Here is a 24657-nt window from a genome sequence, read left to right as displayed (position 1 = left end):
CTCCATTAGTCTTCACAATATATCTTTGAGGTATAGATTATTAATTCTGTTTTACGGATGGGAAAACTAAGGCCCTTAGAAGTGAAGTAATATTTCCAAGGTCGGAAAGCTTTTGACTGAGTGACAGAGCAGAGATTCAAATCCTACCTGCCTGATGAGGAAGCTATATGCTTAGTGGTGGGGGGGGGGGTGGTGCTTAAACATTAAGTAGTGTACACTTTGAGCATCTAATGGCCATAGATTGTCTCCCCCAGCATTCCGCTATAGAGACTTTAAAATTACTTCACAGACAGTTTTGTCACCACCTCCGCCCACTCCTACAAAGTTAAAGAAGATGTACTCTTCTCCTAAAGGACTCCACACTCTGTGGGAATACTCCTTCTGGCCTCTGCGTAACACAAGGCCTCTTGTCCCTATGCCCCTCCTCACTGTGAAATGAGAAAAGTTCTACATGCAGATTCCAAAGTATTTGTCCATTTGAAGGAAAAGGTCAAGGTGGGGAAGGAAGGCTGCCTGCCCCACAGTTGCACTTGGAATTATTCACAGGCTGTATGAGGTCTGCCAGATGCACAGGACAGGCGGCCCCACAAGGAGGCAAAGGAGAGTAAGACCAGCATTGCCCTGAAGGCTGCCAGCCCAGGGCATGAGGAGGGGCCGTGCCACATCCCAGGGGACCAAAGGCAGCCATTTAGAAGTCTGGCTTCTGACCTGGAAATGCAAAACAGGCCAGAGGGCAAAGGGCACCCTAGTGCCAGCAGCTTGTTTTCCTGGAAAGACTCAAAATCCCCCCATGGGTCCAAATTAATCCTTCCTAGACTGGACCACAGGTCTTCTCAGGAGACCCAGCAGTGTCTTTTAAGAATAAATGGGACCTTTGGGAGTATATCACTGCCCCTACTGTTTATTTACATAGTAATTTATTTATATTATAATTACACTGTGGCCTCTTCAGCGTTATAGTGATCCCCCGCCACACACACATCCTCCCTCCCTTTTTTTTCCCCCAAAGCTTCCTGAAAATTCTGGTATTTCAAGGACCTGCAGAGTCCCAGTTGTCTTACGTTGATAGGACTCCAGGCGCAGCTGTAATAATCAGCCCTCTGGTGGAAACTAAACGACAGCCCTGCGGGGAAGAGGCCTGCATGGAAGTCACCCAGGCCAGTCAAGAGAGGCTGCCGCCTGCTGCGCCTGGAATATGGGTCAGATCAGAAGGAGAGGTTGGCCTGGTTGGGAGGTGGGGGGAGGAAGGCCAGGCGGTAGGGAAGGCCTAGCGTGGCTACCTGGAGAGGTCTGAATTGCCATCCTGAGTCAGCTAGTGGCTCAGCAGACAGCAGACGTGATTTTAACACTGTTTTTCCTCTATCAGTAGGTGAGGAATTGGTGATGTATACAGGAAGTTTTGTAGTTTGTTACTTCTGGATCCTTAGAGTGAGGAATTTCATCGTCTTTACAGTACTAGTAAGTTGGGAGCAGAAAAATAAAAGTTTAGGCTTTTTTTGAGAAATTAATTTTGATTTTTAAAAGAAAGGCTAGGCCAAAGAGAGCCTTGTGAGGTGTGATTCTCCAAGTGAAAATACTTTTTGAGGAGTTGGATTTAGAAGGGAATAGAAAGCTTTTCACATGGGGTCATCTCAGGGGAGCGAAGATAGGAGGCCTAATTAACATCTCCGGAAGCAGATGAGTCTGGGCAGAGATGAGGTTGAACACAAATCATTAGCTTTTGCGACTTGTTAGTCTGCCCAGCCAAAGATTAATGGAAGAAGGTGATTGTTGCTGCAACCATGGACTGCCTGCTTGCAAATGTTGCACTCCAGGAATTATTCAGTCTTTACCCTGCAATTAGAGTAGGCTGCCCGCTAATTCTTACCCACTCTTTTTTGCGTGCTCCAAGTGACAAGGCTCATCAAAGACCCGCTTAATAACAATATTCTCTCCATTCTTATTTTATGTTGAAAGTCCTTACTAAATCAGTTAAACATTAAACTATAGAAAAGTTAGAATTGTTCCAAGCTTTTAAAGATATAAATGCCTAGAATCTGGTAGTTTTCCTACTAATCATCTCTTCTGGGTTCACTTTTTAGTATGAAATATGTTACATATAAAATGGAGATTATATAATGTGTATATATATGTATATATACACACATATATATATATACACCCACACAGTTTAAAGATGTATAATAAAATTAACCCGTGTGATCACCCAGAATAGAATGTCACTAGTACATCTGAAGCTCTCTGTAGACCCCTCCTCAGTTGCATCTGTCCTCTCCCATGAAGAAGTATTTACTCTGCTGAATTTTGGATTTATCATTGTCTTGCTTTTTTTTTATAGTTTTTTTTTTTTTTTACCACATATGTATGCATCTCTTTAAATACATTATTTAGTTTTTTACTTTTATATAACGGGAAGCATACTATATATATATATATCTCCTCTGTGTTCTGTTAATTTCATTCCACACTGTGTTGACAAGTATAGCTGATGCTCATTCATTTTTACTCCAGAATAGTTTCCCATCTTTGGATCTTCCAAATTTACTTACTCCTCTCCCTGTTGATGGATATTTGAGGTGTTAACCTGTTTTCGGCTATTGCAAATTGTGTTGCTGTGAACATTCTTGTTTTAGTCTCTTTGCGCACACTACCATGTCAAGTGTATTCCAGATAGGAGGAAGGAGGACAGGGAAGGGAAAGAACATGTACCCTCTCCTCAGTGCACATATCACTTCTGCTTGTATCTTCTTGGCCAACACTTAGTAAGGTGGCCACACCTACTGGATGTTATACGCAACTAATGAATTGTTGAACTCTACATCAAAAACTAATGGTGTACTATATGTTGGCTAACTGAACATAGTAAAAAAAATTAAAAAAAAGAACAGCTTCCAGAACTAAAAACAAACAAAAACAAAGGATACTGGGAAATGTAGTGCCTTATTTGGAATGGCCGTGTACCCAGGTAAAAACTCAGAGAAGAAAGAGAAAGGTTCCTGGGAGTCTTCTGCCTGTCAGTGCCATGGGGTTTTATGTGTGTTTGGAAAAAATGTGTGGAAAGAATGTGATTGTTGAGTATCATGTTCTGCTGATGTCTGTTAGATCAAGCTTTTAATAGTGCTGCTTAAATCTTCAAGGCTTTTGGTCTATACATTATTGAGAAAGATACAATATTTTTCACCATGATGGTGAACTCGTATATTTCTCTTTGTAGTTCTTTTTTTTTTAAGAAAGGCAGACTACCACGTGCAGTGCCTCATTTGGATGTGTCTAGAGTCTTGAAAGCTTGACTACCCTATGTTCTCCTACAAATGGACCTTGAGAGCTTGTTTGGAGGTTCTAGCAGGGGAGCGCAACTACTCGTATACCCTTGAGCAAAGAATGGTCCTCCTCTATCGGGGAAGGTTGTCCTCTTTGACCGAGCGCACAGCTTCAGGGGGGACGCACATGGAGCAGTGAAGGAGGAAGGGGACACCTGCCTAGCCAGCCAGATCAGCCGAACCAACCCTGGCGATCAATGGGGTGACAGATGTTGCAGCCAGATCGCACTCACATCCTCTCTTTGTAGTTCTATCAGTTTTTGGTTCACATATTTTCAAACTATTCGATTAGGAACTCACAAGTGTCCTGTTTTCCTGCCAAACTGCACATTTATATATAAACAGTGACCCTCTTTGTCTCTAGTAATTGTTTTTTTGCCTTAAAATCTATTTTGTCTGCTATAAATATAGCTACTCCAGATTTTGTTACTACTTACCTACTATAGGGTTTTCCATTTTTAAATTGTAAACATGATTGTATTTAGTTCTGTGTGTCTTTGCATAGGTAGGTTACCCCATTCTGGTCATCTCTTTCGTTTAAACTCAGGGAGGTTGGTCCACATAAATTGATTGAATTTACTGATGTATTTGGATTAATTTTGACAATGATAATTTTATGCTTTGTAATTATTACAGCTTTTTGTGTATCCCTTCTGTTCTCCCTTTAATGCCTTAGTTCAGATTGAGTCTATAATCCATACTAAAATTTTTCCTTCTAAGTTATAACCTCCATTTATGTTTTTTTCAGTGTTTGCTCTAGAAATTTTAATATCCATATTAACTTAAGAAAGTCTTAAGTTAGTCTATTTTTTCTCTTCTCTAGAAAAATGTGAACTTTTTTTTTTTTTAAGATTTTATTCATTTGAGACACAGATACAGAGAGAGAGAGAGAGAGAGCATGGGCGGGGGGAGAGGCAGAGGGAGAGGGAGAAGGAGGCTCCCTGCTGAGCCAGGAGCCCGATGTGGGGCTTGATCCCAGGATGCTGGATCATGACCTGAGATGCCCAACCATCTGAGCCACCCGGGTGCCCCAAAATGTGAGAACTTTAACTCCTATCATAGTCTTCTGGCTTATATGTAGTTTCCCAGTGTATTTGTTCCTTTTCAAGTTCTGCAAATTAGACATTATTATTGCTGTACTAAGAGTAGAAATTGAAACTGACCATTATTTGTTGTCAGGCCTTTGGATATAGTATTCCTTCTTCTGTTTTCTTTGTTGCTGTTGAGAACTCAGGGTTCAGATCTGCCTAACGAGTGTTCTTTTATAAGGAATCTTTTTTTTCTTTAGCAGATGAAAATATTTCATGTTGTAAGATCTTTGACTTTGGTGTTCTAAAGTTTAACAACAATAAACCTAAGGTTTTTTTGTTTGTTTTGTCCTCTTTTAATTTACCCTGTTTGGGATTCACTGGGCTTCCTGAATATGAAGGTTTTGTTTTTTTTTTTTTTTCTTTTAGAGAGAGAATGGGGGGAGGGGCAGAGGGAGAGGAGAGAGAGAGAATCTCAAGCAGGCTCCCTGCTGAGCACAGAGCCCAGTGTGGGGCTTGACCTCACAACCCTGAGATCATGACCTGAGCCGAAATCAAGAGTCAGACGCTTAACCAACTGAGCCACCCGGGTGCTCCTGAACTTTTGTATTTTTTATTAGTTTTGGGAAATACTACTTTTTTTTTTTTAATTTTATTTGTTTATTCATGAGAGACAGAGAGAGAGAGAGAGAGGCAGAGGGAGAAGTAGGCTCCCAAGGAGCGGGGAGCCTGACGTGCGACTTGATCCCAGGACTCTGGGATCATGACCTGAGCCAAAGGCAGACTCTTAAGCAGCTGAGCCACTCAGGTGCCCTTGGGAAATACTAATTTATTACCTCTTTGAATATTGCCTATTCCTCATTCTTTCTGTTGTCTCCTTCTGGAACTCTGCTTAGGCTTTCTCACTCTTTCCTTCATTCCTCTTAACCTCTCTTTCAGTTTTCCATTTTTTAGTCTCACTGAGCTGATTTTTGTGCATTTTGTCTCAGATCTATAATCCAGTTCATGAATTCTCACTTCAGCTGTGTTTAATTTTTAAATTACCCAGGTTTCTAATGCCAGTTACGTTCTTTGTGTTTTGGCAGCTATATTTTTTCAATTTTGTCTAATCAAATATAATAATCTCTTCTTCCTTAGCATCATTTTTAATTCTTCTTTTCCATCTTTAAACATTTTAGATGTGTTTATTTTATATTCCATATCTTGTAATTTCTGCAGAATCTGGCTCACACTATCTTGTTTCCTTGTATATTTTGTGAATTGTTTTGTGCTTATGATTGTTGTAAGCTCATTGGAACTTTATCTATGGGAATTATTTGAAGCCTAGATTTAAATGAATTCCTTTGTTTCTACCAAAGGCCTGGAGGAGCTGTATCCCAAGATAATTTTAATCTAAATTTTCAGCTTGAGAGTTTTGGGAAGCGCTAGCACAAACTCTTGCCTTAAATCTTCATGAGGGATGTTCATGGAGGTTAGGAATTCTCAAAGGAGATTCTTCCCTATTTTCTTTTTTACTTATAATCAACACTAAAACAAGTAAGAATTTCTATCTCCCTATGAAAGATGGTCCCTCCCCTTCCCCTCACAGTTTACCTCTGGTGGTCTGGTCTTTTCAATGTCCTGACTTTCCTGGGTGTAGAGGCTAGGCTATATCCAGCCTCCCACTATGCTCAGGGCCCAGGCTTTTCTCCTCTCTGCACCTTTAGCCCATTACAACCTAAGTTTCAGGCCATTGGGAATAGCATATGCCACAGACAGACGCTTTAATGCTCTCTTGCCTATTAGATTTGTGTACCCTCATTGATTTGAATTTCTGAGGATTCCTCTTCTTTATTTATTTACTTCTTACAGGCTCAGTTATGCCCTTAAATGATGCTTCCCTGAATTTTTATCTTATATTTTAAGATGTTCTCTCTGGATAAACCTATCTGCCATATTGCTGAATATGGGAGTTTTCCCTAATATATATATATTTTTTTTAGTTTGAATGCTTAGAATTTGATTAGAATGTGCCTTTATAGCAAAACAAAAATCCATAAAGTCATATTCCCCCAGGAATGGCTTGACGTTACCTTCAGATGCTTTTAAGATGTCTGATTCAGCTATTGAAGGCTTCCCAACACAGGCAATCTGACTGCCTAAACCAAGAAAGGCAAAAATATGTCATGTCTCCTGCCAACTCTGAAATATTGGTGTGGCGGATAGAGTCTAAGGTAATCTTCATGAACCCTACTTTCTGATGTTCACACTTTTGAATGTGGGCAGGACTTGTGACTTGCTTCTTCTAACCAGTAGAGTACAGCAAGCCTGATAAGCTGTCCCTATTACATAAAACTATAATGTCTTGCTAGCTGATTCTCTTCCTGGCTGAGTGTGAAGAAGTAAGCTCCATATTGTGAGCTGCCTATGAAAGGGTTATGTGGCAATGAGCTGAGATAAATCTCATGCCAACAACCTGCAAGAAACAGAGGCCCTCCGCTTAGTAGCTCATGAAGTACTGGATTCTGTCAACAACCATATGAGTGTGGAAGAAAATCCTTCCCTAGTCAAGTCCTAGGTGAGAACCCAGCCCTGGCCAACACCTGGATTGCAGCTTTGTGAGAGATCTTGTAACAGCTAAACCATGCTGAGCTCCTGACCCATAGAAACTGTGAGATAATAAATGCATATTGTTTTAAGCTGCTAAATTTGTTGTACTTTGTAATGTAGTAAGAGATAACTGATAGAATTGGTGATGGGTATCTTGAAAAATATTCTGAAGCTGAATTTGGGCTCAGCAGGAGAGAGTACAGGAATCGGCTGGTGATGTGTGCTGGGATAAAAGATTAAGGAGGCAGCAATTGTGCCCAGTGTTGTCAACCTGGCCTAAGTTACCAGAGGTATTTATAGGGCAATTTTAGTATCCCTTCCAAGCAATCCAGATCACCAGTCGTCTCGGCATCCAGCATGTGGCCCACAGCCTACAATTCACTAGCCAGAATTTTTTCAAATTTCTTTAGCCAACATAAATCTAAAAGGGACCACACTTGACTGCCACCATTTGTAACCAACTCTAACCAGATTCAGAACTATTTGATTTTAAATAATCTACATTAAGACATCATCATAAAAGATGATGGACAAAAATAAGATAACTTGAAATAAAGCCTCTGTGTAGATTTAATTAATATTTGAGCCTCATCCAATACTCACATGAAGTGAGGTGCCTCTTGACTCACAGCTGTTATTTAAAAAGTGTTGAAATCCACACACGTGGACTTCTGAACATGAAACACATGAGTTGTAAAAAATGTTAATGTGTCTGACCTAAAGACCTAGGGCACTCTCTAACTTTCTTAACACTTCCCTTTCATGCAGTAGATGCAGGAGAGAAACCACACAGGTATCCCTTTGTTAAGAATGTAAAATTTTTAAGAGACAGTAGATTCCCAGGTACTCAGAGTGAGCTGTTGCTCATTAATAATTATCAAGTTGAGAGTTGGTTCAAGCACATTTGCATGCCAAGACTTCTTTTGGTGACTCATCAATGATTCCAGCTCACCTGCAACTTTTGTAAAATGCCTCTGCTATTTCTAGAAACATTTTCAAAGTGAATGGTTCTTCCTATAGGGTATTTTAAAATAAAATTTAAACAGAATGCTCACTACTTAACACATAATAGGTACTTAAAAACAATTATTGAGTAAAGGAATGAAATAATTTAAATTAATTTTATGCTAGCAATTGAGTACTTTTAGTGTTCCAGGGTTCATTACTGTGATAAGGTATGCACCTGTGCATACACACACACACACACACACATTTTTTTCCCCTTTCATGTTCACATTATTCCTGCAAGCTGTTTACCTCCCCCTTTTTACAAATGAGTAAACAAGATTAAGTAACTTATTTATTTACAGCTGGTAAATGGTGGAGCAGGGATATGAGCCACATTGATTTGAGCACAAAGTCTGTGCTATTTCCATTCTGGCATATTGTCTCCCAAAAATTCACCTAAAAAATATGTTCATAACTCAGATGCTTCCGCTTACCTGCACCCTTGCTGACACATTAACACAGCTAGTGGGAAATAAGCTTTCACTGCCCAGCTTTGATTTTGTATGACATGGGGCAGAAATACTTCTACTCTTCTATCTCACACCAGCCACTTTGGTACTGATCCCACCTTAATCCTGCTGGAAGTTCTGACTTGGAGCATCAATTCCAGAAGGCCTGATGCTCAGCAGCCAGGCCTGCACTGCACTCTGCTTTCGTATAAGAACACCAAATTACCTAAAATATCCAATGTGGAGATATGCTTCCAGAAGTGAAGACTGATCAGCTGGATCATTGTCTGGCTAGGTGGGGGCTTAAACTACAATAATCGTGGAAAGAAGCCTTGTCTCACATCTACAGAGTTAAAGGGATGAAATAAATTCACTTATTCATTTATCGATTTCTTTATTCAGTGGCTGTCTACTGAGTACCTATTAAACGCAAGGAACTGTATGTATTAGGTGCTTAGGAGGATAGAGATGAGTAAAATGGAATGAGTGAGAATGGTGGCCTGGGGTGGGGATGGACACTGTGTCACTGAAGTCACTTGTCTTCCAGTAAAGAACTATGTGAATAATGGTAAGCAAGGAAGGTCTTAAAGACCATACTCATGCAGGGCAGCTTCAGTGTCCCTGCCTCTTGGGATAAGTGTAAGAGAAGATGCTTAACAGCCAAGAGGCAGGATAGTGAAGGAATAGGAGCTCTGTCCCACTTTGCCACTATCTTGCCATGTGATATGGAATAATTCCCCTCACCCATCCGGTCTTTAGTTCTTCTGTGTTCTTAGTGATTATCTGCAGTCCTCCTCCCTTCTATCTGACTGAATGGCTGAATGATTGCTCTAATGATGATGGTGAGCAGAATGCTGAGGCTTGCTTGTTCCCTTCCAAGTCATGTCCATTGAAAAAGCACATGATCAGAAAAGTTCAGAGTAGTTTTATGGCATACCTAGAAGTGCTTGGAAGTGCCTGGAAAGAGATGGGACAGCTTAGCAGCTCTGGCTGCCAGATGCCAGCCGCCAAGCCTAGGGTTTCACGTCTAAGCTGGGTTGCCCAAGCTTGGCAGTGGGCCCCTAGGTGGAAGACTGTCTTCATGCCTAGCATGAGCTGTGTACAAACAGTGGATCAGTGTCATGGCAGTTGGCAGGAGGGAGCATGGATTCCTCCAAGGAAAGTGCCAATAAGCTGGCCCAAATGAGCCTGACCCATAAGCAAGAAAAGCTTTGAAAATCAGAAGGTTCAGAGATCAGGGAAGGGAACTTCAAACCCAGTTTCAGCTTTAGTTCAAGTCAAGGAATAATTTTTGAGCACCTACTATATGTGAGACCTCTTATAGGTTGATGGAATATGTCAGTAAACAAAGATCCTTGCCCTTTTGAAGTTTACCTTCCACAGGAAGAGATAAATGTTAAATAATAAATGTAATAAATAAAGATAGTTTATAGATATCAGAAGATGAGTGCTTTGAAAATCAAGAAAGAGAAGGGTAAGGGGGACATCAGAGTGTGAGGAGGAGGGAGTAGGTTGTAGAATTATCCTTTCTTTACTTTTCTTTACTTTGCTTTTGTAACCAGTGGATACCTCAGAGCTAGAGCCAGTCAGGAAGCTTAAGCACTTTCAAGATAGAACTTGGGATGGGACAGGGTGCAAAGAGCAAACTTCTGCAGGACATAAACCAGAATATATGAGAAAGGTCAACGGCTGAGACCAAAGTAGAGGCTTGTCTCTAGAAATGTCCCGAAATACATTTGCTCAGGCTTGGTTCACCACTGCCTTCGAAGCTGGGCCTTATGGAAACTGGAGGAGCCTAGGAGGTTATGAGAAGCACAGTTATCATATCAACCAGGGCTGTTTTGGAGACAGACTCCCACATTTTCTTAACTCTCTTCGCTTCTGAGTTAGTGAACCATCTACAAAGGGTTGTATGTCTTGTGAGCTTCTGGGAACTAAACCTGGAGCAGTCCATTTGATTTTCTTCATAGGAAAAGAAGAGACAAATATTTTTAGGCTGATAGTTGCTAAGTCTGGTATTGCAAACACTTGTTTGAAGAGGTAAACATAAAACCAGAATTTGAAAAAGAGCCCAAAATTCCAAGATTGAACATGTACTTCAAATCTCAGATGCATGGTCCCTGGGGACTCCTCACAGAATTCTATTGAGAGGTTTAGGAAACAAATATTTTAAATAAAAGGTTGTTGGTTTTACAGTGGTGGGATGTGAGAGACAGGGTTGGGTGGATCCTTACTAAACAGAGCTTCAGGCACAGGAAGGTCAGCATCCTGAAGGCCCCGTCCCAGCCTGTCCATGTGCATCAAGGCTCCTGCTAAGGTTCTTCCTCCTTCATTGCTGAATGCAGGTGAATGCTGTGTGATGTGGTGCCTTGTGAGGAAGAACTGGTTCTCCCAGAAGAAGAAAGATGGAGAGCATTAGGGGTGAAGTAGGAAGAGATGGAGGTCCCACAATGGTGAGTGGAAATAAGAACCAGAGAACTATGAACTATTTCTTGTTCTTGTTAATCTGATTATATATACATATACATATATGATACATGTGTATGTATTATATAATATTTATAAATATATGTTATATATGTAGGATATCTGAAAAATTAAAGGAGAAGGGTCAAGAGCAGCAACATGGACCAAAGGTTGTGGGGACCTGGTGTGGCTGGGTCCTGAGTGGACACTTGTGACCTGCGCTAAGAAGAAAGGCTCTGGCTACTGAGGGCAAAAGCCCTGACTTGGGAGAGTAGGTCAGGAAAAGCCAGAGGCCCTTTCTGGATGGAGCACTCCCTTAGTGAGGGAAGCCCAGCAGACAAGAGTCTTGGAAGGCCACACCCAGGCTGTCAGGAGACCAGCAAGCAAGCAGAAGAGGCTTCTGCTTGAACCACATCCAGTGTTACCCTGGGAGAGTTTTCACACCACTTAAATAGGTGGAAAAGAATCCAGGCCCCTCAACCTGACTACCACAAGAGACCTGGAATTTAAGCAAAAGGAAGGGGTGATTAGTTAACCAGGCCTTGGAGCTTATCTCCTCGAGCTTGAGAAACTTGTCTAAGCACATGCCTGCTCTGAGGTTTGCTTAATGGGTACTTATGGTTAGCTTTTTAATAGAGTTCTTTATTTCTGATTAATAAAAAGGGGAAATTCTTGGTCATGAGTGATCAGGGATTCAAAAAGCAAGTACCGTTCTCTATCTCAGGGGTTCTAAATGACAGGGTGTCATTCTGAGGGGATGAACCATTGATTAAAATTTTGGCCACAGCCTCCCACAACTGGGAGGAATTCTCCAATGTTGGGGAGATGAAGTGGTAGCCGGACAGGTGATTTTATAGGCAGCAGCATGCTTTGGCTTATAGCATAGAGTGAAGAATTTGGACAGTGGAGTCAGACCAACTTGGCTGCACATCCTGACTCTCTCATTCCCTTGTGTTTTTCACATCTGCTTTACTGTTTTCTTGTTCAAAATATTTCAAATAACACCGAGGAGTAGAAAGTAAAGTTCTTCCTGCGCACCTGCTCCCGAGGGGGAGACTATTGAAATTTGGTATTTATCTTTTTCTATGTCAGTGCCAATAACAATGGCTCCAGCTGTCATCATGGGTTATGCAGATGCATGGTTTTGAGCTTTTTACACTCAAGTGGAATTATACCATAAAGACTGTCTGAAACTCTCTTTTGCTTACTGTATATATATATATATATATATCCTTCCATGCCCATCACATAAAGAAATGTCTCCTTTTAAAAGTTCTGTTATGTTCCATACTGAGTACAGATCATAATATATTTAATAAGTTTTACTAATGGATATTTTAACATTTCATTTTATTTTTGGCTGTGAAAAATCATGCTGCAAAAAATATCCTTTTCTGTATCTATGTATCTGAGTATTTCTATAAGGTACATTCCTAGAAGTGGAATTGCTGTGTTGAGGGGTATACACACTTAAGATGATTATAGTGCCAAATATCTCTAAGAGAAAATTGGGCTAATTTGTATTTCCACTAATAAAGAATGAGTGGCCTTTGTCACACACTTTCACCTGTATTTTTAGTACAGTTGTTCACATCACGTGATGGTTATATGGCTCAGGAGTTGGTGCATAGTAAACATGAGCATCATCTGTGCTCTTCAGCGTTGTCACAGGAACTTCCTGGAACGCCAGCGCACAGTAGCACAGCTGCAGAGCCACAATGACCCAGAACATTCTACGTCAGTGGCAACCATTACGTTCAGTCAAAGCCTGAGGCTATGCTTGTTCACAGGACAGCTGCCTTGCATAATTCTACGCTCTAACTTTATGCCAGGGAAAATGTGGGCAGTATATTTTTCTTCCTTATTTACTTTCAGACCTGATAACCATCATGGAAATTTTTTATTTTCTGTTTGGCCATGAGGCCAAGATGCATTTTTTAATAAGACTTAGCATTCACATTTGATTTTTCCTTGGATAAGACTAAAGGCAAATGATCAGAGGCAAGAGTTTGTTAACTCCGATCTCTCGGAGTCGCCCTCAGGGATGGGGGAAGGATTGAAGGAAAGGTTGAGTGTCAGCCCCAGTCCCTAGTGGTTAAAGAAGCTCAGAATGACTTTCTTCTATCCCCGGTGATTAAAAGGAGGCTAACTGGACCCCTCCCATCTCCAGTAAATGAAGTGTAGCCCAGAATGCCTCCCCATAACAGATTCCTCTTCAATGAGTGCAGTATTCCTTAATCTGTTATGTATTGGTTTGCAATTAGGATTTAATATTTCTGAAAATCTAATGATTTAAATTTTTTGAAAATGATCAGTGGATCAAAGAAAAGGCTGCTTCCAGCTTTGCTCCCTGATTTGGCTCTAGTCCCATTTTAGATCTGGTCCAGCATGACATTGGGAACTTGCATCCCACAGGCCAGTACACTCTGGAAATGGTCTCTCGTGATCTACTGTAACTGGCTGTCAACCTGGCCCCTCTACACTGCCACCCCTCAGTGTCACTCTCAGAGTTACTCTGGTGGAGGCCAGTCGGCCTGCTCTTTGGTGTCTTGCGGGGGGGTCCTCCCTCTCTGCCCAGCATCTCACTTCTTCATCTAGCCTACCCCTTTCATCCCAGCATGTCATGTAAGGGGGTGACGAACTTACATCCTGCCTCAACAGTCAACTGTACCAGTAACTCTTCCCCTCTTCGGGTCCCAGTCTGTGTCCCCTTGGCTCTGTGGGTTCTCTGAGCCCTGAACTAGTCCAGCCTGTTGCCTCCATATCCAGCTCACCTGTCCAACCTGATTGACATTGAAGAGTTTTATTCTCCCTCATTCAGACATGACAAAGGCTGTCATTTTTACTGAGGTGTGGAGGAAAACCATAAAAGCAGAGAAATTAATGAACTTCCAGAGAACACATTTCAGGTCTTGACTTTAATCCAGCCAGAGAATGGTTTGGCTAGCATGGCTTAAAAGATATTCATAGACAGTTTCTAGACTCTTTCCCCCCACCTCATTCTTGATTCAAATATAAGCAGCATAAATTCAGGAAGGACCCAGTAGTATACACATATCAAGAAGTCTGAGAAGTCTGGGGTGTCATGGTGGGTCACCAATAATTGCATTGAAGAGTTCCAGATTCTTAAAGTCAATGTGAAGGTTTTTGTTTTTGTTTTTTGTTTGTTTGCTTGGTAAACTTTTGAGTGTGGAACAGACTACTTACCAGTCAATTTGCTTTAAAGTAATACTCAGTTTGTTAAATTTGTAAAGTTAAAAACAGACTTTCTCCTTAGGTTTTTGAGTTCAGCTTACAAATCTTGTTATTCTATTTGTAAATTTGGTAAGAACAACCACTTCCACTTTTTCTTTCTTCGTTTTCTTTTTCTAATGTTTGAAAATCTCAAATTATACAAATAAAACTGCCTTATACAATTAGTCCCATATAGTTCAATTAATTAAATTATCTTAAACATTTTAAACTCAATTATACATTTATTATATTTGACCTTATTTTTGAGATCTCTGAAAGTCTACACTAATAAGCAGGAATTTTCCAAGTGTTTGAATAGCTCTGGCAAATCTAATTCACCCAAATTCTCTTAAATGTTCAATGTTATTTATAACTTTTGTTTAGACTTAAAATCACAAACCTAAATTATCAGAAACCCTTTAAAAATTACATGTTAAGTTGCAGCATAGAGATTATTCCTAAACCAAATGATTTATCATTTCTCATTTAATTCTAAACTTTCCTAGAGCTTTTTTTTTTTTTTTTAATTTCATCAGGCTGAGGTTACCAATGCCTTTGTTAATTTGCATAAAGTTAGAGCAGGAAGGATTTGGAGGCTACATATGTCTAGGATGGCTCTATTGGAGCCACGTTGAACAAGAAGGACCCTTTTCTTTTTTTTTTTTTTTTTTAAGAAGGACCCTTTTCCTAGCTGATGCACCAACAGGAGACTCCCAAGTTCACACACCCTTGCCTGCACTGGTTTCATAACCAGCATTTCCTGAATTCAAATTATACTCTTAGCTAGTTTACTCATAACCTCCTTTTCTTTCTTTCTTTCTTTTTCTTTCTTTCTTTCTTTCTTTCTTTCTTTCTTTCTTTCTCTCTCTCTCTCTCTCTCTTTCTTTCTTTTCTTTTCTCATAACCTCTTTCAACTTTTATCACAATTTAAATAGATGCTTTCTACATTTTTACCCAGATTGCATAAATTTCCTTGACCACCAATCTGGTTTCTGCATTCTTTCATACTGAATTTACCTTGAATTCCTTTCATACTTTTGTCTCTCTGGCCATAGTAGGGGAATGATACTTAGCATGGCCGGTAGGACCTGGCAACTGTCCATATCTCTGTTTCTTTGATGCCTGACTTCCCCAGTAGACTCTGAGCACCAGGAGGGCTGTTTTGTTTATCACTGACACCCAGCACAGTGCTTGCTGGTAGTTACTTCTTGATAAGTCAACAGTTTAATAAATGGGTAAGCTCAAGAATGAATGATTGGATTAATGAATAAGCTTCCTGGGTGAAAAATGAAGAACACAAATATGTGTCAGACCCAGGGTCATAGGATTACATTCTCAAACAAAAAGGGGGCAAGGTGCACCATAGTCTCTCAGATGTCTCAAGGTGGGTGGGACACATGTTCCGAGAGAGGGAAAAGGAACACCGGCAGGAGTTTGTGAGATTACTGTTTATTGGGCTCTGTGCACAGTCTCTACACTGATTAGCTCCCTTTTTATGACAGATTTGTTAAGGTACATGTGTAGATGAAAAGCAACTTCTGAAAGGCTGGGAAATTTGTCCCTGGTCTCATCACTGGTAAAAGAAAGAGGAGACACTCAGATTAAGGTGTGTCTGACTCTGTTCTTTCCATTATACCATAATACCTAAATCTTGGAATTCATGTATTCCTTCAACAAACATTTAATATTTGTTCTATTAGGCCAGTGCTAGACACTGAAGGTACTAAGATGAATTAGATATACTTACCTTCTTAGGAACTCACTGTTTTTAGGAAAGACAAATATAGAAATAATGAATAACTATATCATCACTCATTTGCTCATTTATTTATTCAAAAAATATTTATCCAACATCTGGTAATAGGTCAGGTACTGGAGATGCAATGGGAAACCAAACAGACACACCAGCTGCCCTCATGGAGATTACAGTCTAGTGGAGGAGATCACTGCATGGAAGTGACTATAAAACCACAGTTGTGAAAGGGCTCTGAAGTAGGAGTTTGTGATGTTTCATGCTCATGGGGTGGAGGGGGGAATTTGCCCTAGTCAGGTATGTCAGGGAAGAGGAAGTGACACCTGAGATAACCAGGTGAAGAGTTGAGGGAAGAGGTTCCAGGCAGAGATTGCCGTAAGCACTAATATCTATGGCAGGAGGGATTATGACAAATTCAAGAAACCGAGACAAGCCAGTTTGCCTAGAGTGGAGCAAGCCTGGCAAAGCTGGATTGGTGGGTGGTGGCTGGACTGTGAAGGCCTCAGTGTCTTTTTTTTTTTCTTTTTTTTTTTGAGAGAGAAAGAGAGTGCGAACAGGAGCCGGGCATTGCTGGGAGTGGGGGGAGAGACAGAGAAAGAATCTCCAGCAGGCTCCCCTCCCCAGCGCAGAGCCTGATGTGGAGCTCCATCTCACAACCCTGAGATCATGATCTGAGCCAAAATCAAGAGTTGGATGCTTAACCGACTGAGCCACTCAGGTGCCTCCAGTATCTTTTTGCCCTCAGTGTGCCCTCAGAGTGATGGGAAGCCATTGAAGCCATTTAAGCAGAAGGATGACAAGATGCATCTGTGTTTTGAAAAAAATTACTACATAAGTAGTATTAGAGCAGATGGGGGTGCCTGGGTAACTCAGTCAGTTAAGCATCTGCCTTCGGACCAGGTCATGATCCCAAGGTCCTGGGATCAAGTCCCGCATCAGGCTCCCTGCTCAGCGGGGAGTCTGCTTCTCCCTCTCCCTCGCCCCCCCTTTTTTAAAAAAAGCATATGGGTTACAGGGGGTGAGGTAAGAATGGGGGTACAGGAAGAGCTGTGAAGAGACAGGAAATGAGGTTAGCTTAAATCAGGATGGTGGTGGTTGTAGTGATGAAAATGACAAGTAGGCCGACTTAAGAGATGGTTAAGGCAGTGCTGTTAATAGGACTTGGTGATGGATTGGATATATAGCATGAATGAGAGGGAGATGCCAGTGATAATTTCAAAGTTTCTGACTTGAGTAGTTGGAGGAGGGGTGGCATCATTCCCTGAGGTACAGATTATTGAACAAGGACCAGGTGTGAGGAGGAAAGATCATGAGGTTACCTTTGGAACTGTAGAGGTTGTGGTGACTTGGAGATACTCCAGCAGACATATCAAGTAGGCAATGGATGAATATTCTGGATCCCAGAGAAGAAGTCTCGATTGGTGGTATAATATAGAAAGTACAATAAACTAGCTATGTACAGGTGCTATGGGGGGAAATTTTGCTAGTAGAGGACGTCATGCATACCCAGTATATAGAAGAGAGGATTTTCATCTTTTGTAATAATATTACCTTATAATAATACAATATTTTCCAACTTATCAGCGCTTTCAGAACAATTGAGTAATTTGAATATCATGACACCTCACCCAGAATTACTGTGCATGTTTTACAGTTAAGAAAACTGATGCTCAATCTCTCAAGTTTGATAGAACATGCCTGGATATAGTCTATTCTTCACCTCCCCATTTTCTTCTTTCCTCTCATTTCTCTGTCCTGCCCAGATGGCTGTAAAAATTAAAACTTTATCAGAATAAATATGTTACAATGCTAATGCTAGCCAAAGAATGCCAGGTTATAAAAGAGTGTGTTTGCCTTTATGTGTGGGACTGATGAGCTCTCTTAATACTGTGATGGCTGCTCTGTGCTATGAAGACTTTTTCCCCCCAGGGATAGCATTATACCACAAGGAGACAGTACAGGGCAGACATTGCTTACGTGTATTACACCCCGGTTTTTCTAATAGTTTGCCTTTTTTTCCCCTACTGTCTGAGTTTCAAAAGCTCTGAAATTGCTTGTTCTCACCCTCTGTTGTATTTTCTGGTCCACCCAAACCCAGGAAATGGCATATGATTATACAAAAGCTTTGCATGAGTGTAAGAATGTGGGGTGGGGGTGTGTGCCTTTATTTTGTCAGAAAATCTTTGCCTGTCTCGAAGAAGCTGATAGCTCTCAAGTCATACTGACTTTTTTTTTTTAAGGGGTAGTTTCTATTTATAAAGTCTTAAAAGGAAGTAGAGAAACCAACAAGAAGCTAGTCTCTTCTCCTTATCTAGAAGCAAAAGAATCATGACCATGGCTGATGTGCTACATCCTCTTATCGATGATCTTCTCTATAGCATCTTTATTGTAAAACTAGGTTGTTACTGCTCACACAGGTAAACTGACTTTCCTGGTCCCAGAGGTTGTTAATACCAGAGTTGAAACCGCGTTTCATGACTCATGTCTCAGCCTACCTTGCCACATAGATAGAAGCAGAATGTTATGTGGCAACCTGGACAGTTGTTTTGTCATTTTACTCTTGTCTTCAGAGAATGTCTCACTGATATTTTTCCTCATGTATTAGGATCTTTGTAGTGTGATTACAGTTTCTATTAAGATATCTAGAGGAGATTACATAATATCCCTCAGGAACCCATGTTCATATTTAACCTTCCTTATGTCCAAGAAAGTTCTTCTATCCCGTGACTTGGCAATATCCCTTTCCACTCTTTCAGGTAAAGGAAAATAGTCTTTGGAAGTTAACCTAAAAACTGGTAAAGTACATTGTTAATGTAAAGCATCTAAGTCGTATTTTCCCCATGTAATGATCTATATAACCATTCATAATCTAGTCAGTTTTTTCAAAGCTCACTAGAAAACAAGGTGTACACTTTGGTTATATATCTGTATCTGTGTCTGCATTTAGGTCTGTGTCCATCTCCATATTTGTCTATACAGTTATATAGAATGATCTCTAGGAGGATGTATCCAACATGGTAACAGCTACTGGCTGGCAGGTGGAATTATGAATATTTTATTGTTTCCTATATTTTATAATTTTTCTATAATGCAGCAGTATTAGCTATAAAAGAAATTTTTAAATTCCTTTTCTCAGTCTACCAATCTAGGGTATTAAAATGAATTTCAGGCTTACCTGAGAGATTACGGGAGCAATTGTAGTCATATTTGTAATAATCTTGTTTAGGGAAGTGGGTAAAAATTAGCAAATAAGATAAAAACAAGTACAAAATAATGCAGCACTGACTTGGTAATCTATCTTCTGAAAGAGTAAAATCAAGAGGAAGCTGCTGGGGAAGCTACTTAGAGTGGATCAATTTTCAGATGTGGGTTGAAGTGTGTGACTGGTGTGATGGTAAAAGTGGAAGAAAGTCTGTGAAGTGACCAAGCAAAGGGTCAGTAGTGAGACCCAGTGCACTGTGGATACAAGACAGCAAGTTGATTGGCTTTGTGGAATAGAAGTTGAGCTGAGAATATGCACTGAGCATATGTGCATATTTACTCTTTAGAGATGGATCCACATGGACGTTCAGTCACGAACACAAGTGTTATATATTAGTGGCCATGATTCTTATGGTTACAGATGGTTGAAGCAGTCCCAATGGGGTGAATATTGCTTGCCTGTAAAAGGTGTATGTACTCCATCTTCTCTATATGGAAAACTCACCAGTGAAAATGGCCCATGAAAATAGACTGTAGGTTCGAAGTTAGACAATACTGCTCTCCTAGGACCTGCAGCAAGGCTCATTTTACCAAGTGGCCAATGTATGAGATCGAGGAAGCAAATGATATTGCTCAAGTTCTTGTGTTCTTATCAAAGTTCTTATGTTCTTATCACAGTTTTTATGTTCATATCAGAACATAAGATACCAGTGATATTGCCAATGTTCTTATGATGTTTAATCAAGAAGGAACTGGATTCTCTCACCCCCTGGATGCACCAAGATTCCACTGACATTGACCAAACCAGCATAAAATCTTCCCATCTGCCTTTGGAAATGTATAAAGAAGTCTATTAATGAGCATTGGTTCTAGGCTTCCCACTGGAACCTACTGTTTCTCATGGCACTTATAAAGTACCTTTTAGTATAGGAGTTCAACTGTGCCCCTCAAAAAACAAAACAAAAAACAACCAACAAACAACAACAGAACCTAGGTATATACCAAAAACATTGTAGGGTAGTTGTGAGATAGGTGCAAAATATATATGGGAGTCAGAATAAACAAGTTTACTTAGAGTTTGCTTGTTCTGGAGAAAGGAAACAAGAATTACTGGAAATCTACTGAAAATATTTATTAAATTGATCTGATGGTGATGAGTCACAAAGGTTAGAGTCCTTGTAGTATAGATGGTAAGCTACAAGGGATGGTTTATGTCAATATTTTCAATATTTTTAAAACACAAAAAAATGCTAAATATATATTCACAAACATTAAATATTAATACAAATTATGTATATTTAACAGACACATGTTATATTTCAGTGGATATAATCAGAACAAACAGAACAAAAGAGTTACAAAAGCTGTGTATGTTCATTGAAAGTGTATGTATAGGTGATTGATAGAAATGTTAGTATATTTGTAACTTCTTTACTTCTGCAGCCATAATTAAAGAAAAAATTATGAGTGAAATAGTGATTCCCCAAATTAAAATGCTTCTGTGCTCACTTTGAACAAGCACTGTCTGTATTTTTATGAGCCTTCTATTGCACCTAACAATTACATATTCTGAAAGAGTTTTGCTTCCAGGATGGTAGAGTAAATTTCTAATCTAACAGCCTGACACCCTGACAGATAACAACTATAAAGTCTGAATAACAACAAAAAAGTCTCTTTGAGGGCTCTGGATAGTGTAGAAAAGCCTAAAGGGAGTCAAAACTTGGAAGAAGTGACTGCCCAGTGGCCAGCATCAGTTTTACCCTAAGGGTGATGATGGTGTGGGCAGAAAGGGTTAAAACTCCAGTAGAAGGCCTGTGTCTCTCTGGCAAGAGGAGTTAGAGAGAGGATCCGTGAGCAACTTGGACTGCTGGAAAGTGATGGAGGGAAACTCCAGAAATGAGAGAACCAGGGAAGGGAATGTCAGATTCTGTGTATAAACTGCCTAAGACTCTGATGGATTGTTGACCACACAGGCAGAGCCACCCCCAGGGCAGGAAAGTTTGCGTTTTGCATTTTGAGTCTAACCAAGTTAATTGCTTTCTAAAGAAAAAAATAAAGAGACAATACTCTTTGGAGGGATATAACAGAATTGAGAGTCTCCACAACATAGTATTAACATGTCAAAGACCGAGTCGAAAGTTACTTGACGTATGAATAACCAGGAAAATATGACCCATTCATAAGGGAAATAACAATCAACAGATGCCATCTCCAAGAAAATGTAGACATTAGAATTGTCAGAAAAAAACATTAAAGTAGCAATTATAACTGTGCTTAATCAGGTAAAAGAAAATATGCTTGTAACAAATGAAAAAATAAACAATCTCAGAAGACAAGTAGAAACCCTTGATATGTTTTTTTTAAACGTGATGGAAAAAGGTGAAATTATAACAAATGTGTGAAAAGTTGTACATAACCCTGCATGTGTAATGATGGTGTGTCAGGTCTGTGACTGCCATCTGTCACGGATGTCCTAAGTGACAAGAAATGAGAACCTGCTATAAAAAAGAATAAGGAACTACTGACCTTTGTCATGGTTGATTGGTTGGTTTGACTTTGGATTGTCACATTTAGAGCTGTGACTTCAAAAAATTTTATTAAAAGGTGTGTAGATGATGGAAGAGGAAATAGACTATAGATGGACTACCGAACAAAAGGCAAGAAATGTTTATAGCAAATATAACAAAATGTTATGTAGTTATTGTATCAAGTGCCATTGTATAAAGTACCAAAATTGATAAGAAATATAGTAAGATATCAAAGAATAGCCGACAAAAGACATAGACTTACAATTCCTAAATGAAAAAAACATAATTCAGTAAACATAACAAAAAAGCCAGTTTCACTATCATTCAAGGAAATTCAAACTAAAATAATATCACTTTTTGCTAATTAAATTAGCAAAATTTTAATAATATTTAGTTTCAATTGAGGGCATAGGAAAACTGCATATTCATATATTATATACAAAAGTTTATATAAGACAGTTCAACTGGTTTGGAAAGTAATTGACATTATGTGTCAAAAACCTTAAGAGTATTCATATCATTAAACCCAGTAATACTAATGTTGCATATATAGGCAATAACCTCAAACATTAAAAAAGCTACATAAATGAAGTTGTTCATCCATCACCAAGTAACTTACAGTAGCAAAAATAAAAAATAAAAAGGTAGTGTTGAGAACGAGATCCAACAATAAAGAAATTGTTAAGTAAATTAGGATACATTCATAGGATGGAAAGTTGTACAATCGTTAAAGTCTTATGGCTGTGAAGACAATGTGCAAAATTGAAAGATATTATGAGTGAAGGAAACAGTCAATTAGATATATAGTATAATCATAATTCTCTAAAAAATGCATTTGAAAAATGAACCAAATTAAGATTGTAATTATGTGAGAGTTGTGGGGTTCCTGGGTTATGACTGATTTTTTCCCCTCTAGTTTTAAACCATTTATTGTGCTTAAAATTATAATTTTTAAAACAGTCTAGGCAAAGGTTTCTGAAGCTTAGGAATAGAGTGGGAATAATGAAAAAGGCATGGACTGAAAGGTGAGGAGAAGGTGAACAGCTGAATTCCTGAAATGGGATAAAGTCACCAAAGAAGAATGGGGAGAAAGAGGCTGAGGATAGAACTGAATTTAAGGGTAAGAATAACAACAAGGAGGGACAGTGGAACAAGAACAAGATTCACCAAAACTTAAGAGTTAAAGAACTGGGTCCAAGTCCCATCTTCCTCATTCAGGCAAGTGCAGTCGTTGCTCACATTGGTAGTCCCTAATGAGCCACGTTTCCCTTCTCCTTGAACAGGGTTTGGGCCTGTGACTTGCTCTAGCAATAGAATATGACAGAAGTGATACTCTACCAGTTCTGGTTTTAAGACTTAAGAAGGCTTTTGTTCTTTGGGGAGCTCTGAGCCACCATTTAAGAAATCCAATAATCTGCTGAAGAACCCATATGTAGAAAGAGAGGCCCTGAGACTATGTGGGGAGGGAGAGAGACAGCCGTCTCAGCATCCCAACTGAGCCTAGCCTTTTAGCTGTCCCTAGCCAGGTGCCAGACATGTGAGTGAGCCATCTAAGACCTCCCAGCCCCAGTCACCATCTGATGCAGCTTCGTGAGAAATCCCAAGTGAGGCCAAAAAGGAACAGTCCAGCTGAGCCTCAGTCTATCCACACAGTCATTTGAAATAATAAATTGGTTGTTGTTTTAAACCACTAAGCTTAAAGTGATTTGTTAGGCAGCACTAGATAACTGAAACCACAAGTTAATCAAGGAACCTACCCTACGCACTGCTTTTGTGCATGCAGAAGTGGTAATCGGCTTACCATAATGGTCAAATGAGATCATGTGCTCAGTGATTCTGATTTTTTTCCATAAAAGCACCCCTGGTGACAGAGGACAGTGAATGACCTACCTCTGAGTCTGGAGAGTGCATCTATTTCTTGGAAGGCTGATGGTTTCATAGTAAACATAGCCAGTTTTGCATTCTTCATAAAGTGGCCCCATTATTATTTTTAAATGTATTTTCTCTGGTTCCACATACCCTGGTCTTCACATCTTTCTACTGTACCATGGTGAATTTGGGGGGGGCATAAATACTAGTTGGAAGATGTAGGTACATGTAATCTATATATGTGCAACAAAGGAGATCTGCTGTAAGGAGATAGATGAAGAGTAGTCAAGAGAGGCAGAGGACAACCAAGAAATTCCCAGGTCTTGGAAAACTGAGAGGTTTGTTTAACCATCAAATGCTGCAGAAAGGCCACTGAATTTGGTTGACTGGTAAGTCACTGATCAAGATAATGATTTCTTTGGTGAGAAAGCAGGATCCAGGGGTAGAATGAAAGTGGACAGATTGGGCTCTTTGAGGGCATTGGGAGAGAAAGGAAGGCAACTGATAGGAGAATGTACATTCAGGAAGAAGTGGGGGTATGAGAGGGATTTTATTCTGTTAAGTTTTGTTTGGGAACAGAAGAAGTTCGCACATGTGTTTAATGGTGGGAAAAAAGCAACAAAGAGGGTAAGAACTTGAAGGATATAAGAGAGAGGACTGATGAAATAAAAGACAAGATTCAACAAGAGTCAGGAGGCTTAGAATGGCTAATACAAATAGAATTAGCCTCAGAAAGGAGAATGAAAGAATCATCTCTGTAATGGGAGGGAAGGACAGAAAGCAGGAGAAACAGAGACATTTAGAAGTGGAAGGGAGAGGGGGGAGGTTCCCGTTATACATCTTCAGCCCTTTGGACACCAGGTCACCTGCAGAGAAGGGAAGCGTGGAGGCTTGAAAAATGGGAAGGATTTAATATATTGGAGGAATGGCAGAGGGAATCAGCTGGAGGCAAGTACAAATCCAAGTAGCAGCGAGGGTCTGGCCTGGGGTAGAGAACATGAATTTATGGTGGCATCAATCACTGACCTCACTGAATAACTTTATATCATGAGAGAGACAGATAGACAGATACACAGAGAGATAACAAGAAAAATGGGCGTTTTCCCAACAGTGGGGATTGAAAATTCAGTTAAGTCAGGAGGAGGTGTCAGAGAGGGGATGCTTGAGCTATCAGAGCATGGTCCATCATGTGGAATGTGATCTAGGCTGAAA

The sequence above is a fragment of the Leptonychotes weddellii genome, chromosome 9, assembly GCF_054177405.1.
Source record: "Leptonychotes weddellii isolate Sample4059 chromosome 9, ASM5417740v2, whole genome shotgun sequence".
NCBI classification, from domain to species: domain Eukaryota; kingdom Metazoa; phylum Chordata; class Mammalia; order Carnivora; family Phocidae; genus Leptonychotes; species Leptonychotes weddellii.
The sequence above is the reverse complement of the archived record's forward strand: the minus strand, read 5'-3'. Positions refer to the sequence as shown.